At 47.2% G+C, this 16,944-nt stretch overlaps 1 protein-coding gene and 1 long non-coding RNA gene across 2 annotated transcripts in view; one reads left to right on the top strand and one right to left on the bottom strand.

Annotated features, from left to right (window-relative positions):
- Window positions 1–549: 549 nt before the first annotated feature.
- On the bottom strand, window positions 550–15,124 carry LOC121496567. The gene is made up of 4 exons (XR_005989267.1): window positions 15,013–15,124; window positions 13,504–13,656; window positions 4,382–4,758; window positions 550–3,317 (listed from the first exon to the last, which is right to left on the bottom strand). It is a non-coding gene; the product is annotated as an uncharacterized LOC121496567 (long non-coding RNA).
- Window positions 15,125–15,714: 590 nt separating this feature from the next.
- JCAD (junctional cadherin 5 associated) overlaps window positions 15,715–16,944 on the top strand; it is a 40,233-nt gene continuing 39,003 nt past the window's right edge. The window contains exon 1 of the mRNA XM_041766107.1: window positions 15,715–15,853. The gene's annotated coding sequence lies outside the window, so the exon portion shown is untranslated. The remainder of the gene's footprint in view (window positions 15,854–16,944) is intronic.

The following is a 16,944-nucleotide window of genomic DNA, read 5'->3' as shown; positions in this document are numbered from 1 at the left end:
AGAGACAGGGAGAAGCAGACTCCCCAGTGAGCAGGGAACCCAATGCAGGGCTTGATCTCAGGACTCTGGGATCATGATTGAGCTGAAGGAAGACACTTCACTAACTGAGCCACCTAGGCTCCCCTGCATCACCTTTTAAAACACATTTTGAATTAGGTTTCAGACCATTTGATCAGAAGCCTTTTTTTTTTTTTTTTTTTGCGTTCTGTGACATTCCTTAATAGCAAGTTGTCATAGTCTTCCCATAGCAGAATTTTTACAAAAGAATCCATATCCTAAGGGGTTAGAATAAGTGAGAGCTTTTCTTAGCACTACCTAAGATCTGACTCTGTTTTTCATCCTTCTGGAAAGCTGCATTTGACAGCTAATGGATCTGTTTTGTTCTAAAACTACCATCTGCTCCACGGCACTTTTAAAGGTTTCTATTATCACCATCATGTGTAAGATGTATAAATATATGTTAATAATTATTCATTTCTAAGAAAAAGGCAAAAACACAATTACACTTAGGCTTCGAAGATATAATATCTAAACAAATATACTGGCGAATCCTAGTTATACACACATTTGATATCGCTGAAAACTAAAAGAACATTTTATTATTACAACAGAATTGCAGGAAGTGCTGGGGAGGACTGTACAAGTTACAGCTTCCAAACATGAGTCTGCTAATTCCAGGAGTGGCTATACAGCAGGGATGTGTCTCTGCTACACAGGTCTCTCTTCTTGCCAGAGACACACTAGTGCCACCAGGGTACCTGCTGGCATTTGAATTCCAGGTTCTGATTCAACTCCAAGCCCTAACCTACCTGATTTGTTTGCTCAACCCTTTCTTCAACCCTGTGATCCAATGAAATGTCTGATATGGTCATGCTAGTTCAAACTGGGTTTTTGTCATTTTCAGCAAAGAAAATTCCTGACTGATGGATAAAATATCAAAATAGAATGACCTTCCGTCTAGTTTATTCCTTACTCTCTAGTTTACTCTACTTGGCAAACTCGTCTGTGGTATGTGTTCACTAGGTGCCAATAACATCTCATCCCTTCCAGGCAACATAGATACCTCTTAAACTCGACCTTAGGAGGAGTGTGCCCATACCCAGGGAACTATGGGTGGTCAGCAGTAAGGAGATTTTGGCCATGGTAAGGATACGTTGTATTGTTCTTCAGTGAATTTGGCATATGAACAATACCTGGTACAACGTTAAAGCAGGACTACCCTGGTGAAAAGAGAATTCAATTTCCTCTTTCTGTAAGCCGAGAACATATCTTGGTAGATTCCTGGTTGCATGTGGGAGAGGAGCTCAGGAAGCCAGCTGGGCAGGAATTACCACAGACAAGGAGACCCAGGCTGAGCCAGAGGACAGCAGGTCACAGAAGGCTGTAGTACATGCAGACCTGGGGTATAATTCTGGGGATTCCTGCTGGAATTGGAATCAAAGGGGGCCCAGAGAGTGATGACAACAGCGAGCATTCCAGAGGAGGCAATGGCCTGTAGAAAGGCTGAGAAGGGAGCAGAGTGGACTGCAGAGTGGTCAGATGTGGGGCTGTCCTAGCGGGGTGGGAGGGGTGATCATCCACGAACCACATGAATAGGAACTTAATTCAGGAAGTGTGTGATGTAAGATTTGAATTCAACAGAGGCTCTCCTGCAGGTTTGCAAACAGGAGTTGGGTGATCCTCGTGAGATTTGTGTCAGATCGTTCTCCAGGCTTTGTGTGGGAATCTGAGGGAGTAGTTAGGCCAATGGCGGAGCCCCAGACATTGTTGCCAAAGCTGCAGGACTATGTTGGAAGGGACAAGGGACGGGCCAGAAGGACACAAAGTGATGACTTTCTGTGAAATAAAGACATTTAAGTAGGGAGGGGCTAGAGTTGGTTCTAGGCTGTGAGCCCCAGAAACTGACAGGAGGGCACCATTTCTGGAGCTCCTTGAAGATGGGAACAGGAGGGTGAGAGGAGGAACCACACTGACTCTCTCAGAAAAAAAGACTCAAGTGATACTCAGAAACCTGGTGGTTCTTCCATGACCAGGATTCTGAAAGAACAGTTCTTTTTTTTTTAACCTAGCGACAATTAGATCAAACCACTGGATAGTAAAAGGATTGATTTCATCTGGACTCCCTCTAGGAGACATCTCAACTACTCAACTTAGGTAACTCATTAAGAAAACCCTCTCAGCAATTTGTTTTTCCTGTCAAGAGAGCTATATAGGTATTATTTTCATTCTTGTTCTTTCTTCAGGAGGGTGGTATTGTTTGAAAAACTAAACAAATGGTGGATAATAATTGGGAATAATTGTGCAAGCAAGACCTGAGCTAAATTCTTTTTATGACGTATTCTCATAATCTGCAGAAATCATTCTACGTTTTAAGCAGGGAAGACAAATGTGAAGTCCTAGTGTCTGGTTTTCGTGAGTGGATTAGACTCATCGAGACAGGTGTGATACTCCAGAAACCTTCTTGCCCACTGCCCTCTAGTATTTGAATAGGAGCAGTCGCGTTGTGTGTCACGTGAGCCAGCCCCCTAGCCACAGCCCCTGGGAACCCAGTCAGTGAGCTGACACACGGTCAGCCAATCCACAGTCAGACGTCTAGAAAGAGGTTTGGGGGGGGGGGGACAAATAGCTCTGCCCAGAGATGATAGTGATTAAGTGAACTAATCAGATTCTTTCTCTCAGAAATTCCCTTCCTTAGAAAATCAAAGGGCCCCATCTAGAACAGCAACATCTCCATCACTCTAAAGTTCACTTGTACCTTTCTGTAGGCTGCTGCCAATTAGCCAGAAGTTCCTATAATTATTTGACCTACTAAAGAAGTAAGTCAGATCCCTAGACCAGGATCACCAGCAACTTCCCTGATGTTGACCGGAAGGGTCTCACCAGAGTCTGACAACTAGAGGCAGAAGCCAGATTTGTGGAGCTCTTACTACCACCATCTCCACCACCTCAGATACAGTTGCCTGCTTCGGAGGCACTCAGAAACGATGACTGTGACATCTCAGCATCCTTTACCGAGGTGTACTTAAGAACACTGGTCACACCCCTTCTTTCCTGAGTGCTGACAGCACCGGTCCCTGCATCAGAGGCACCATCCTCCTAAGTGTCACCAAGGAGACATGCTCTGATACATCTCGTTCAAAAGAGGAATGCATGGTGGTCCTGTAGCCTTTTTATGCAGCAGTATAAAAGGGCCTGCTGCCACCGGCCGATCACCAGAGAAGCAACTCTTCTGATTGACGGTTCTGCAGACAGCTCTTTCCAATTATCACAGGTATAATTTACTGGCCTCACGGTCCGGTCAGAGCAATCAGCTTCTCCTGCAAAAGCAGAAAGCCCTGCAATGGTCACCTTTTGTCTAGCTTTTCAGCTGTGAAAGAATCTATTTCAACCATCTCCACAGGCTTGATGGGTAATTTGCCTGGTTTGCACTAAGCAGCAGGTCTCTGATGCTGCCGTATTAAAAAAAGAAACCCTTCATCCGGCCCGCTGGGAGCGCAAAGTGTCTGTCTTGATTCAGATGTTTGCCTTTCTACAATTGCTATCAGTCCTGGTGCGCTATGTGGTTGTGACAGCTACAAGGTGGAATCCTGCAGAGCAGCTCCGAGATTTGTCAGGAAAATAGGCTTCACACATACACCCCCCGTTTGGTTGACCAGGGCGAGCTACTGAAATTTCAACCGACAAGCCGTCCCTATCTTCCTGTAGTGACTAAATTATTAAGAGAGTGGAATGCAAATCAAAACCACCATGAATACCGCATCACACTCATTCAGGTGACTATTTAAAAAAAAAAGAAAATAAAAAAAATGTGTTGGCAAGGGTATGGGGAAACCTGTTTATTGCCAGTTGGAATGTGAAATGGTTCAGCCAATGTGGAAAACAGTCTGGAAGTTCCTCAGGAAGTTAAACATAGAGTTACCGTAACATCGGCAGCTCCGCTCACAGGTATATACTGAGAAACCTGCAAGCAGAGACTCAGACAGCTATTTCTGCACCACTGTTCACAGCAGCCTTATTCACAATCGTGCCCATCGATAGCAAATGGATAAACAAATGTGGTCTCTACACACAATGGACTATTATTATTCAGCCTTAAAGAGAAATGAAATTCTGGCACCTGCTCCAACCTGGAGTCTTGAAATCTTTATGCTAAGTGAAACGAGCCTGTCACAGAATGAGAAGTATCATAGGATCCCACCTCTAATGTGGTACCTAGAGTAGGAAAATTTAAAGACAAAATAGGATAGAAGGTGCCAGGGGCTGAAAGGAGCAATGAATGGTGAATTATTGTTTAACGGCTACAGGGTTTCTGTTAGGGGTGATGAAAAAGCTCTGAACGTGGACAGTGGTCGTGTCTGTACACCATCGTGAATGTACTTACTGTTACTGAATTGTATGCTTCCAAATAGTTGCAACGGTGGGAAGAAGTACGTGGAAAAGTACATTTCTTCTGTGTAATTCCTTGCCAAGGGCATAGGCAGCAGAGTTCTGTGTCCCATCTTCTGCTCAGGGTTTTTGAAAGAAGCCACACCCATGTGTCACCTTGTCACAGAGAAGACTAGAAGCTCAGACTCTGGGAGACAGGTCTCACTGGACCACGCCGGCTGGCTTGCAGCAGCCTTGTTAATATTCTCTGCAATCCCAAATGTCTTCTTAGATTTTTCCAAGTTCAATCACATACATGTCCATTTATTTGCCTGCAATTCTGGGCAAGCGAGTTCTGCTGGGGAATGTGCCTTCTCCTCTCCCTGAGACACCCTTTTAAAATGAATAAAACATGGGTCTGAGCAATTCAGCCTTCCCAGCTGGTTCTTACCAGCTTATAGTATGTCTTTTGTTTCCTTCTACCCTTGACAAGCTTGATGGCTTTGCTCTCATGCTGACTTTTTACTCCTGTGAAGTTGAGGATAACAGGCCTTCTGTCAATCCCCATCTAAAACAGACTCTAGTGATTCGCAATGCCATGCTACTCAGGACTACACATGTATCCTTATCTTGTCCTAACTGCACACAGATAGCCCTCCCCAACTGCACTGCAAAATTCGAGAAGGAATAACCAGACAGCACTACGATGCATCCCTTGCTGAAGTATGAAACCCTGTTTCTACATCTGGCTGAGTGGAGGACTCAGTCTTGGAAGACTATAGTCTTGGAGGACTCAGCTCTAGCTATGGTTTCCGCAATCACCTGACAGTGTAGCTGTTTTGACAAAATAGAAGGATTGGCATTCTATCTCTAGAAAGAAGTAACTCTGTCAGATTTTGAGTAGGCACCAAATGCTCAAAAAGTCCTGTTTGAACCATATTTATAAATTAGAAGTGAAAACACGTATGCCCCAGGAAGCATCAGGCTAACTCCATTTGTCATCTCAGTCGAGAAGATTCAGAACAAATGACAATGCTTGGGAATAAGTGTTATAATATAATGAGGATACAGCAGTGGCAGGCTGTGGAGAATACAGCAGATGCAGAGGCATGACAGCTCCATTGCTATTTACCCCAATTCTTCCAAGGGACTTCTTCCCCCTTTAGCAGATATTAGTAAAGCAAAAACAAACTGCCCTAATTTCGAGTGCATTTCCCCCCTTCCTCGCTTCAGAATTTTCCAGTGTGCTGCTCCATAATCTGATGGCATGATTCTGACAGGTTGGCATCTGCCAGTGTTTGGTTTTTGGCATTTCTGATGTGACACTGGCTTCATTTTATGGAAACGTTTTTATCCAGAATGAATATAAGTTCCTAGAGTGACTTTGGGGTACAACTTTGCTTCAAAATCCAACAATGTCACAAACCTTGGAGCGTTCTATCTCCTTAGTTAGCCATCAGCTCAATTATTATGTAACAGTTATCCATGGTCATCAGTACGAACAGGAATGTTAAATCAATTAAGCCATTCCATGGAATTGGGATAAAGCTGTGTGAAATGACACCAGATTAACAGGTCTAATGAGAAGAGCATGTTGTCCCTCAAGAATTCTACTAAAAAAAAAAAAAAAAAAAAGAATTCTACTAAAAATGTATTGAAAGCAACATGTCAGAGAGTTTGTTACAAGGGCTTTCTCCTGGGAGCGGAGGAGAACTGTGCTTGCATTATATCCTTAATTTCCAAAGCACATTTCTTTCCTTCAGAGGTGAGGACAACCCTGACCCACATTCCATTCTGGATTCCAAGGCCTTTTTTCCCATGGAAGTATAAGATGCTTCCTGGAAGTCTATATAGATCGCCCATTTCTGTAACTGGAATTTAAATAAAGCCTTTATCTGATGTGAGAAACGGAGAGGGGGTCTGCCCTCTAAGAATAAGCAGGTCCTGCTCCACATATGGGAAGCGTCACCCATCGGGAAGTGATTGGTATGGTAAAGGGAATAGTGGGCAAGCCACAGGTAACATATGCTACAACCCTGCTCAGAGGAGTCCACAGCATTTTTGGATTTCTCCTCCATGTGGGGATCACTGGCAGCTGGAGGTACACACACAGCTGCAGATTTTGTCTTACCCTGGAAACCATTGCTGTGGTGTGTTTGGGGGGATGCAGAGCCATGCACAGTAGCATCACCTTTGCTATACCCACTCATTTGCAAGGTGAGATACTGTCTGTCCACCTGGGAATGTTTGAAAACCAGGCCTAGATTGTCAGGCTGACTCTTCTGGATGTTTAAGCCAGAGAATTTGGCCCAAAACACATTTGAGCACTTAATCTTGAAATCACTGAGACTTTCAGTGGATTTATAATATGGTTGCATCACTTCTTCCTTGGCCAGTTGCCTACTTGGCACCCTCCCATTAAAACTGGAAAGAAGGGGTGAAAGGCAGTGGAGTAACGACGTGCTAGCCACAGGTACAGTAGGTGTTAATATCTGGAGAAAGAGTCATGTAAATTTATCCTGCTCATGTAGGATATACTTGGCTTAGTATCAGATGGCTATTTTGTCCACAGTATTTTTGTCAAGATTTCTAACACATTTATTCATCCTCTCGTCACTGGGCCAAAACTGGTCTTCTAAATCCTGAAAGCTAGTTCTTTAACTGCCCTACACACACATACACACACACAGAGCCATATGCTCAGATTAAGCTCTGAGACTTCACATTTCACATTAAATAAAAGTCCTTTCATTTATTTTTTATTTTTTTAAAAGTAGGCTCCATGCCCCGTGTGGAGCCAAACATGGGGCTCGAACTCATGACCCTGAGATCAAGGCCTGGGCTGAGATCAAGAATTGGACACTTAGCCAATCAAGCCATCCAGGCGCCCCAACAAGAGTCCTCTTATTGAAGTGTTCTCTTGGAATCCTGTGTTACCTGGGCTTCCTGGGAAAATGAAGGTAGCTCTAAACACCCTGCTTTACATAGTGTCTGAACTGAATTCTTTATTTCAATAGCTTTAAGAAGTTCTAACACTTTGTTTTAACCTGAAAATGCATACCATTCTCTTGCCTGGAAAGAAGGAAGGAAGGAAGTAAAGAAATGCCAATCTTGCTTTCCATCTAAAAGGCTAAATGGAACAGTCTTTCTTAAAATTTGTTAATCGTCTAGTATCTCTGTAACATTTTTTCCTATAAAAAGCAAATGAATATAGAAATAGTTTCCTCCCTTGGTTCTCAACAAATGAAGGAACTGTGCTCATAAGTTATATTTAGTTGCCCGAAACTGAAGATACTAATAGCTCTCGTTTGCAGAGTGCTAGGATGCACCAGGTGCTCTGCATTTCCCCGCATTCATTCTCACATGAACCCGATGAAGAGGGCAGCAAAAGAACAGCTTGCGTTTATGGAATGCTGACTCTGTGCTGAAGATGTTCACAAAGTATCTCATTTAGTCCTCATAACCAGATTATAGTTTGTTATTTTATAAACTGGGGCTCAGAGAACTGAAGCTTTGTAATTCATACAGGGCAACGTGTAGCTCCAACCCAGATTCTTCGGACTCTGGAGCCTAAAGATTTTTTCCTTCAGGTTATGTCATCTCCTGATGAGCAGAGGAATTGGGAGGCACTTTACTGTCAATATATTCAGCTCCTCAAATGGGGCAACCAGTCACTTTGTGGTTAATGAGACCACAGAGCCAGCGAAGAACCAGGAGAACCTGCCAGTAGGAGCAAGCTAAGATTAGGATAGGTCACAGGTGGCTACTCTAAAACTTGGGTGCTTTTTAGAATCCCGGAACTTGGTTAAAGGCAGGTTTCTGGGCCCCACCTCTAGGCTCCTGGCCAATGACAGCTAACCACTCATTCTTTTGCCAACAGCCCACAACTCTACCAATTCATATGTGAGCAGATTTAAAGGATGACATTTCTAGTCTTAATGGTTGATGTCATGAATGGCAGTTGTCCTCAGATATCTTGCCCTTAGGAAACTCACAATCTGGTGTGATGAGGGAGGCCTTTGTGCCACTTAAGGATGCTGTAGGAAGGCAGGCCCTTATTTTGAGATATTTGTAGTGTGGAACACAAAATGGAGCCTGTAACCTAGAAAGTGGGAATGTTAAATAGTCATAACTCAGCAGTGGGAGTTAACTGTGAACTAAAGATGTTTCACAGCACCTGCCTTTATAAGAGAGAGGAAAGTGTTTTGTCTTCCCAAAGCAATGCTATATTGGTGTCTGGGGGAAGGGGTGTCCTTCTTACTGTCTTTGTAATGGTGTTTCAACTCTACCTCTAAAAAATCTGTCTTTTAACTTTTAAAGATAATTAATTAATTAATTAATTAATTTAGAGAGGTGAGTGGGGGAGGGGCAGAGGGAGAGGGAGAGAGAATCTCCAGCGGACTCTGTGAAGAGCCCGACACGGGGCACAATCTCAGGATCTCAAGATCACCTGAGCTGAAATCAAGAGTCGGTTGCTTAACTGACTGAGTCACCCAGGCCCCCGTCTTTCAACTTTTAAATATATTCCTTTAAACATAGTTATTAAGACCTTAACATTTGATGTCAGATGGCTGAAAATCAGATTTACCACCCTGCAATCACTTCAACATTATTTCATCCCCACGTTCTTCAGTCCATCAGCATTTCCCTTCCACACGTGCTAGCACCCTGTTCACACTACAGTTCGTTTGGAAAGCTGGGAAAAGTTAATAATAACAGTAATGGGACAATATCTTATGAGGTAGCAGCAAAGAATTCATAATTAGGAAATGTTCTTCGACATTTTAAATTAATCCTTCAACCTATAAGGTCCATCATAACCTCATATAGAGGTGTGCCAACTGATAAACAGGTGGCCCCTGATAAAATAAACAGGTGGCCCTTGACCACGAATAAGGCAGTGTTCTCTGGATAGGATATTAGTTTTGTTGATGCATATCATCTGTTCCAAGAATGTAGAATATTATAGCTCCAATATATGCTATATAGAGAAGGAAAAAATAGGGGCGGATTTAATACTCCATCTGTGACTAGTTAGTTATGGTAACCTTCAGGTATTTGGTGGTTTCAGCAAAAGTCTGATGCACATTCCAGGCATCTGGAACTATAGGAAAGACGGTAGAAATGTTTAGACAGAGAAGGAATACACTCACTAGTTTGACAAAAACTAGAAAGTACATGCAGTTCCAGCTGACTTCAGGACTGTACTCTGTACTCTGATGGCAGAAGTGTGCTCCAGGTTCCCACCCAGGGCAGAGGCTCTGGTGATGGCCCTCCTATTCAGCTAGGACTGGGCAGAAATGAACCAAGTCATCCGGGGAGGGTGGGTGACAAAAGAAACTTTGCCTAGCAGCTATCCTGGAGTTTACTAAGCAACATTCTAGCCAGATGAGACACTGGGTTCGGACTTTGTTACTTTCTAACCACTGCTGATGAAAAGCTGACTTTGGCTAATGATTTGTTTTCTTTTCTCTGAATTATGTTTCATGTCTATTGGTTGCCTTCCTCCAAACTACTAATTGTTCCCTTTGTCCTCTCGCATTTGCATATTTTATATTGTTTGCTTTTAGAAAATTTAATTTCTGTTCGATTAAACCAAACAGGCAAATAGCATGCAATCTACTTGAGATATATATCAACCAGGTACTTAGAGGCTAATAAACGGAGTTTGAGAACAGTAGACTGTTTTTAAGGCAGAGCATGGAAAAAGCAAAAGTAAACCTCAAAACATTTAAAAACAAGCAAATAACCCAAGGAAACCTCATCATTTGCTAAAAGTGCTGGCCACTTTTCCTTTGGTAACCTTTGATCCTCAGCTGAGTATTTCGACCCCATTCGTATGGTGAGGGTTTATAACTCAGTATTTGTACCGTGTGAGTTTCCATGATCATTTTTTCACTTCAGAGATATATGCCAACTCAATTCAATAGACAGTTGTTTCATCCAGATGCCAAAGGTATGGTGCTAGGTTGTAGTAAACGGAGAGACTGATTTGTACCAGGTCTTAATGTATAAAGGTGACTGAGTGACAACATGGAAAGGTCAGTGTAAAGTTCCTTGCAGTTCCCCCAGAAACATGGGGCGTGGCCCGCCATGCAGGACCACAGAAAGAGCACCAGTGTCCATCAAAAGATGAAAAGAGCATGGGGAAAGCATAGACATGGCCTTTTTTGGGGTCTCTGTGTAAAAGACAAGGCAGGGGGGCACCTGGGTGGCTCAGTGGTCGAGCATCTGCCTTTGGCTCAGGTCGTGATCCTGGGGCCCTGGGATGGAGTCTCCCTTCGGGCTCCCTGCTTCTTCCTATGCCTGTGTCTCTGCCTCTCTCCCTGTGTCTCTCATGAATAAATAAATAAAATCTTAAAAAAAAAAAAAAAAAGACAAGGCAGAGCTAGGGAAACAGCTGAGTATCGGCTGGTCTGAATAATTCCGGTGGGCTTTGGGGGGTAGAGGCCGTCCCGAGCCAGGGAACATACTGGTTTGATGTGTGGTGGGTAGGAAAGGAAGTGCTTTAAAGGATGGGCTCTGCATCACAGAGGGCTTGGAAACAGCTGTGGCCATTACGTTGGCCATTTACTATAATTGATAGAGGCCAAACACAGAACTGAGGAAAACATGGTTGGGACAGGGTGAGGGGGTAGCTGTGAGCAAGCCCTTCCTCTGGGAACTCAGAATCTAGCAGCTGAACTAAGCACATATGTTATATGCCAATAGAGTGAATGCAAGGTAGACCATGCCAGATGCTAACCTAGCAGCTTAAACAGAATCCTTTAGGAGTTTCACAGAGGCAAATAAGCAAAGTCACAGAAAGCTTTCTTATATGGGAGATTTCCATTGTCTTTGATGCTCAACTAGAATCACTTCTTCAAAATCCTAACACCCTGGTAATATATATGGAAGGACATAAGACAAGGCCCAGCCAAGTGCCTGACACATGAGAAACAGTGAATGAAAGGTAGTTCACACTTGTCCCTCACAACTTGGTGTCATTTCTGTCTTGCTAGCCATTGCCAACTTAATAAAAGGCCAATATGTCACCATGATTCCAAATGGAAGCTTTTTTTTTCTTTCTTTCAATTCATACTGGCAACCAACTTCTTTCGTTGTTATTCACATAATTCCCATGTTTTAAATAAGAAGTCACGTGGGCTTAGAGAAAATGCTGGAGTTACTTTTCATTGATTCTTGATTGGCTGGCGTGTGATGGGAAGAGAGGGATGCCCATGTCTGGACCACTCTGGTGCTGGCCACACCACTGTTTTCTTGGAGCCATGTGTGCATCTCCCTTGTACCAGTGGGACCCCAGCCAGCCACTGTCATTCCCCAGAGGACAGGAACGCAGGGTTTTCCTAATGAATCTGGCAAAGAATTGCAGACTACAGGCAGGGAGATGCTTGGGATGTTCTGTAAACCACTGGTAAATAGTAACCCTTCGCAAGGGTGGTGACAGGGCTTGGGAGAGAGGCAGAGAGGCTGTTTCCCATTAACATGTAGCCTTACAGAGGAAAAAGCTGACAAAGAGATAGCAAATAATTAAAAATTATTTTTCTAAAGTATAAATAAATAAAAATTATTTTTCTCATGTAATAACCATGTGGATTCACTCTTCTTAGAGTGAAGGTATCAGGTTCTAAAAAAATATTTGTTATTCTTCTCTTAATCCCCAGGATTACAATTTTCAGTCTGGGCTGGTACCAATTCTTCTAAATCAACAGTTAACAAACACCTATTGCATTTTATTCCCAAAGGACATTGCTCTGCTGCTCCTCATCATCATAGAGTGATGGTGATGACTACTGTTTTTTGAATGTTTAGCATGTGTCAGTCATTCTGTTAGGCTTTTGACACACTATTTCTATTTCTTGCGCTCTATCCCTGCTTCTCAAACTTTCCCAATGTGTAAGAAGCATCTGGACATTTACTGGACATTTACTTAAAGGACAGATTCCTGGGTCTCAATTGTAGAGATTAGAAATTCCGATTGTGTCTGATGTGTCTTGGGGCCAGGTACCTGGCTTTTGGTCAAATCCCCAGTTAATCGAAAATGAGGAGTCCATGGAATGCACTTTGAGAAACAGATTTCTAGTTCATGGTTAAAAATAGTGATGCAGAATAGCCTCGGAATTAATGTACAGCATGTCAGTATCTAAAAAAAAAAAAAAAGGTTTATTGGCACCTGTGGACATAAAAGCCTTTCCAGTGTTTGTATAATTATTATTGTCCGACTTTTAGAACAAAACAACAAGAAGGACTTCAAGGTTTTATCAAGGACCTTCATCTTTTAAAAAATGAGAACTGGTAGTGTTTTTCAGACTAGGAAAAACATCAAAGAATATCTAAGTCAGCTAAAGGAAACCTTATTAGTAGGTCATCACAAAAGAGCCCCAAAGCAAGGAGGGAGGAGGGTTATCTTAGGTCCTTGAAAAGGCAAAGAATTAAAGAAACAAGGGTTTTGTCCTTTTTTTTTTTTTTCTTTTTTCTGAAGACGCCCTTTCTCTGGTCATCATATATCTGTCCTGATGACTCAATAATCTGAGTTCCTTCCTGAGTCTGTGAAATCCCTTCTCCAGGACTCAAAGAAAGGCGGGATGTTTGGGCACCTGGGGCTGGATCCTGGCACACATTCCCCGGCCAGCGCTGGGTTTCTAACAGCATCATGCTCAGAGTTGGTTTAAATCACATTTGATATCTCTTATCACATAAGTAGCAGAGAAGATATTTTTCCCTGTGTTGAAATCAAGTAGGTAAGAGAAAGAGACTACGGTTGCATTAAGAAGGGTGGGTGGTGATGAGGAGAAGGAGCGTGATTCTTCCTACAGTCAGAATAAAACTTACACAGGTGGTTTTTGCATTACCCAGTCCTGACTTATAAAAAAAAAAAAAAGATTCCTTTTTTCTGAAAGCATAACAACCAACATATTCGTATGTGCTTATATAAAAAACATAAGACTACACGCAGATGTAGAGCTGGTTTCTCTCATGCCATGTCCACCATCTCGAGGCTGTGGCAAACTGGCCCAAGGGACTGACCTTACCAACTTTTATCCTCATTTGGGGAAGCACCTCCCTCCCCTTTGTCTCTGTCTGACATTGTAATTCAGATAACCACCCACTCAGACTCCTGGATCTTTTTAACCTTACCTCCTTCTTCTTCGTTATTCTATTTTCAAATCTTCGGGAAAAATCTCTCCCAACTTTCTCCTTGCTCCCCAGCTCCTCCACCATTTTCTATCCTTTTTTTTTTTTTTTTTTTTTTAAATTCTGCTTGTTCACTTCAAATGGCCTTAGTCATGGCTGGAAAGCAATAGAGCAGGGTTAGTAATGTATCAGTGCAGGAGAAAGAGGGAAGGCAAACATTTTGAAATGAGGCTGCCATGATAAAGAGCCAGGGCTCAGAAACCACAAAAATCTCTGAAATTGCAAAGTCATCTTCACAATCTGCAGCAGCTCAATCTTATTAGCTCCTTCTAATTAAATCTGCCTTTACCAACCTTTCTGCTGAAACATAATTTATTAAACTTTATTTAGGTGGGTTTCGCTTAGTTCCTAGCATTGCTTCAATGTTTTGGGGTTGTTGGTTTGTTTTTTGTTTTTTTTTTTCCTACTGCAACATACAGCATTTCAGTTATATTATAAAACTTCTGTGGGGTTGACCCAGAAACCCAACAATATAACATTGTTCTAATCGGTTTGCTGGCTGATAAATGATCTTGCAGGAACATTTGGCTTCATATGTATCTGCATGGTGCTGGGCACCTACCTATAGGTGTTCCACAAGAAGAAAAAGTTACTTCAGTGAGTTGGCAAATTGCGGGCAAATGGGAATGGTATATGCCATTGAAGCACTCTGTCCCTGAAAGATGCGTTTATGGCAAGAAGTAATGGCACCATTGCACAGGACTACGACTTTTTTCAAAAGCCTCTGTGATTTATTTTCTGTTTTTCTCATCTTACTCCTTCAGTCGGGAAGTGATACCCTCTGCCTCTGCCTAGAATACAACCCACCTGTCGTCCAAGGTGCCCCCCACAAAGCCTTTCCTGGTGGCTCCAGCCCACAGAACACCATTAGTACAGGTACCAGTGGTAGGAATTACCAGCTTCTGCACTTTTGCTATGTGCCAGTACTATGGCTGAGCGGATGGGGCAGAGGTCTCAATCACTGAGGCCAGAGAAACATGGAGTGGCCTGGAGTCACTGTTCATTCTAGTCTGAACTCTCCCACTGACCTCCTCCTACTCTTCTTTGCCTTTAGGCAAATCCTAGTTCCAGCCTTAGTTTCCCCATCTATCTCAGGAGAGGCTAGACCGACTGACCTCTAAAGTCTCCTCCAGCCTATAGCTAAGACTCTTAGAGGTCTTTTTTTAAACAAGGAAATCCCAAGCACTAAGCTGTTGCCACCGGCACAGTTTTCTGCTCCTCACGCCTTCCATGATTGTGTTTTTGTGAAAGTGTGTGTGTCTGTGTATATGTGAATATGACTGTGAGTTTGTGCGTGACTGTCTATGAGAGTGTGTGCACCTGTGCGTGACTGCAGATGGTGTGTTTGTGTGCATCTGTGTGTGAATGTCCTGGGTGTGTGTGTACATCAGCGCAGGGGCGAAGCCGCCCACACCCAAGTGACAGGAAAAGAGACAAGGGTGTCCGGCTCACCTGTGCTTTCAGGCGACCCACCCAGGCCGGGCCCGCAGGAAGCCGATGAGCTAGGCTCCCCACGCGGTACCGCCCTCGGCGGAGGGAGCCCGAGCCCGGAGGCCGCCAGGCGGGCGGGGCGGGGCGGGGCGGGGCGGGGCGGGGCGGGGCGCGGGGATCCGGGCGGGGCGAGGCGGCGGAGGGCGGGCAGATGGGCGGGGCGAGGGCGGGCGGCGGCGGGGCGAGCCGATGGGCGGGCCGAGGGCGAGCGGGGGCGGGGCGAGGCGGCGGAGGGCGAGCCGATGGGCGGGGCGAGGGCGAGCGGGGGCGGGGCGAGGCAGCGGAGGGCGAGCCGGCGGGGGGCGGGGCGGGCGGCGGAGGGCGAGCCGATGGGCGGGGCGAGGGCGAGCAGGGGCGGGGCGAGGCGGCGGAGGGCGAGCCGATGGGCGGGGCGAGGGCGAGCGGGGGCGGGGCGAGGGCGAGCGGGGGCGGGGCGAGGGGCGGGGCGAGGGAGCCGATGGGCGGGGCGAGGGCGAGCGGGGGCGGGGCGAGGCAGCGGAGGGCGAGCCGGCGGGGGGCGGGGGCGGGCGGCGGAGGGCGAGCCGATGGGCGGGGCGAGGGCGAGCGGGGGCGGGGCGAGGCGGCGGAGGGCGAGCCGATGGGCGGGGCGAGGGCGAGCGGGGGCGGGGCGAGGGCGAGCGGGGGCGGGGCGAGGGGCGGGGCGAGGGGCGGGGCGGGCGGCGGCGGCTCCGGGCATGCTCGGCCGTGGCGGCAGCCAGCGGGGCGGGTCACACTGGTCCCCGGCCGGCCGGATCGGCGGCGGCGGCGGCGGCGCGGGGCAGCATGAGGGAGCCGCTGCTCGGTAAGTGCCGGCGTGTCTCGCGCCTCCTGACCCCCGCCGTCCCCTTGGCCTGCTTCCACGGCGCTCCGCGGGCCTCGCCCCCAGTGTCCCGCGGTCGCCCCCAACTTCTCCAGCCCGGACGTTGCTCCCGGACGAGGGGGCGTCGGCGCCCCAGCCGTGGGCGTCCCGCACGGTGCCCATCCCGGCCTCGGGGTGCGGAGCCCGGTCTGCGGGGAGGGGGCGTCCCCGCCGCTCAGGTGCCGCCCGGGTGCGGGTCTCCACGGCGGCGGGCGCTGGCGCTCGCGTGGCCCCTTGCCGGGGCGCGGGGCGCGGGGGGCGGGGGCGGGGGCGGGGTGGGGGTGGGGCCGGGCCGCCGGGGGTCGCCGTCTCCGCGCCGGGCGCCCTCCTCGCCAGCCGCTCCCGCCAACGCCCCTCCCGCCGTGCGCCCCGACTGCGCGGACGCCAGCACAGGGGCTGACAGCCGCTGCCCGGAGCCCCCGAGGTCCGGGTCCCACGGTGCCCCCCGCGGACGCTGGGAGCCCGCCGCCCGCGCTCCCTGCTCGGGTCTCGCCGGGCCCTGCGCGCCGCGCTCGGCGGGTCAGGACCGGGGATTAGGGCGCTCACCGCCGCGGCTTCCCGGCCACTGCCGGGGGCGGCCCGGCCTCTCGGCTGCTGGGGGTTAGGCGGAAAAGAGAGAGAGAGAGAAGGGTGGGAGAAAGGAAAGAGCCGCGCCCGAGAGCGCTGTGAATCTCGCTGATCGGCCCGTTTCTGGGCTCCGGAGCCTGCCGGCCGCGCGCGTCTCCGCTCTCCGACCCCCGGGCGCCCTCCCCTGCCAGGGTTTGCTGCGCGCCGGGACCACGGGGGCTCCGCACCTACAGCTGCGGGCTCCGTTCCTGCCCCTTGTCGCTGGAGGTAGCGCCCAGCGCCCCGGATTCTTCTGGGGGGGCTGAAAAAGAAGCTGTGATTTCACTACTGGAAGAAAAAAACCCAAAACGGAAACTCTGCGCCAGCGCAGCCTGGTCAGAGCCTATTCCTTGCTCATCAACGCTCTCGAGGAGCAGAGGACTTGGGGGAATTAGCTTCGGCAGATCACCCCTCCCCCTCCCAACACA

The sequence above is a fragment of the Vulpes lagopus genome, chromosome 8 (genome assembly GCF_018345385.1).
Source record: "Vulpes lagopus strain Blue_001 chromosome 8, ASM1834538v1, whole genome shotgun sequence".
Lineage (NCBI taxonomy): Eukaryota > Metazoa > Chordata > Mammalia > Carnivora > Canidae > Vulpes > Vulpes lagopus.
Note: the sequence above shows the minus strand (reverse complement) of the source record. Positions and strands in the feature narration are given on the sequence as shown.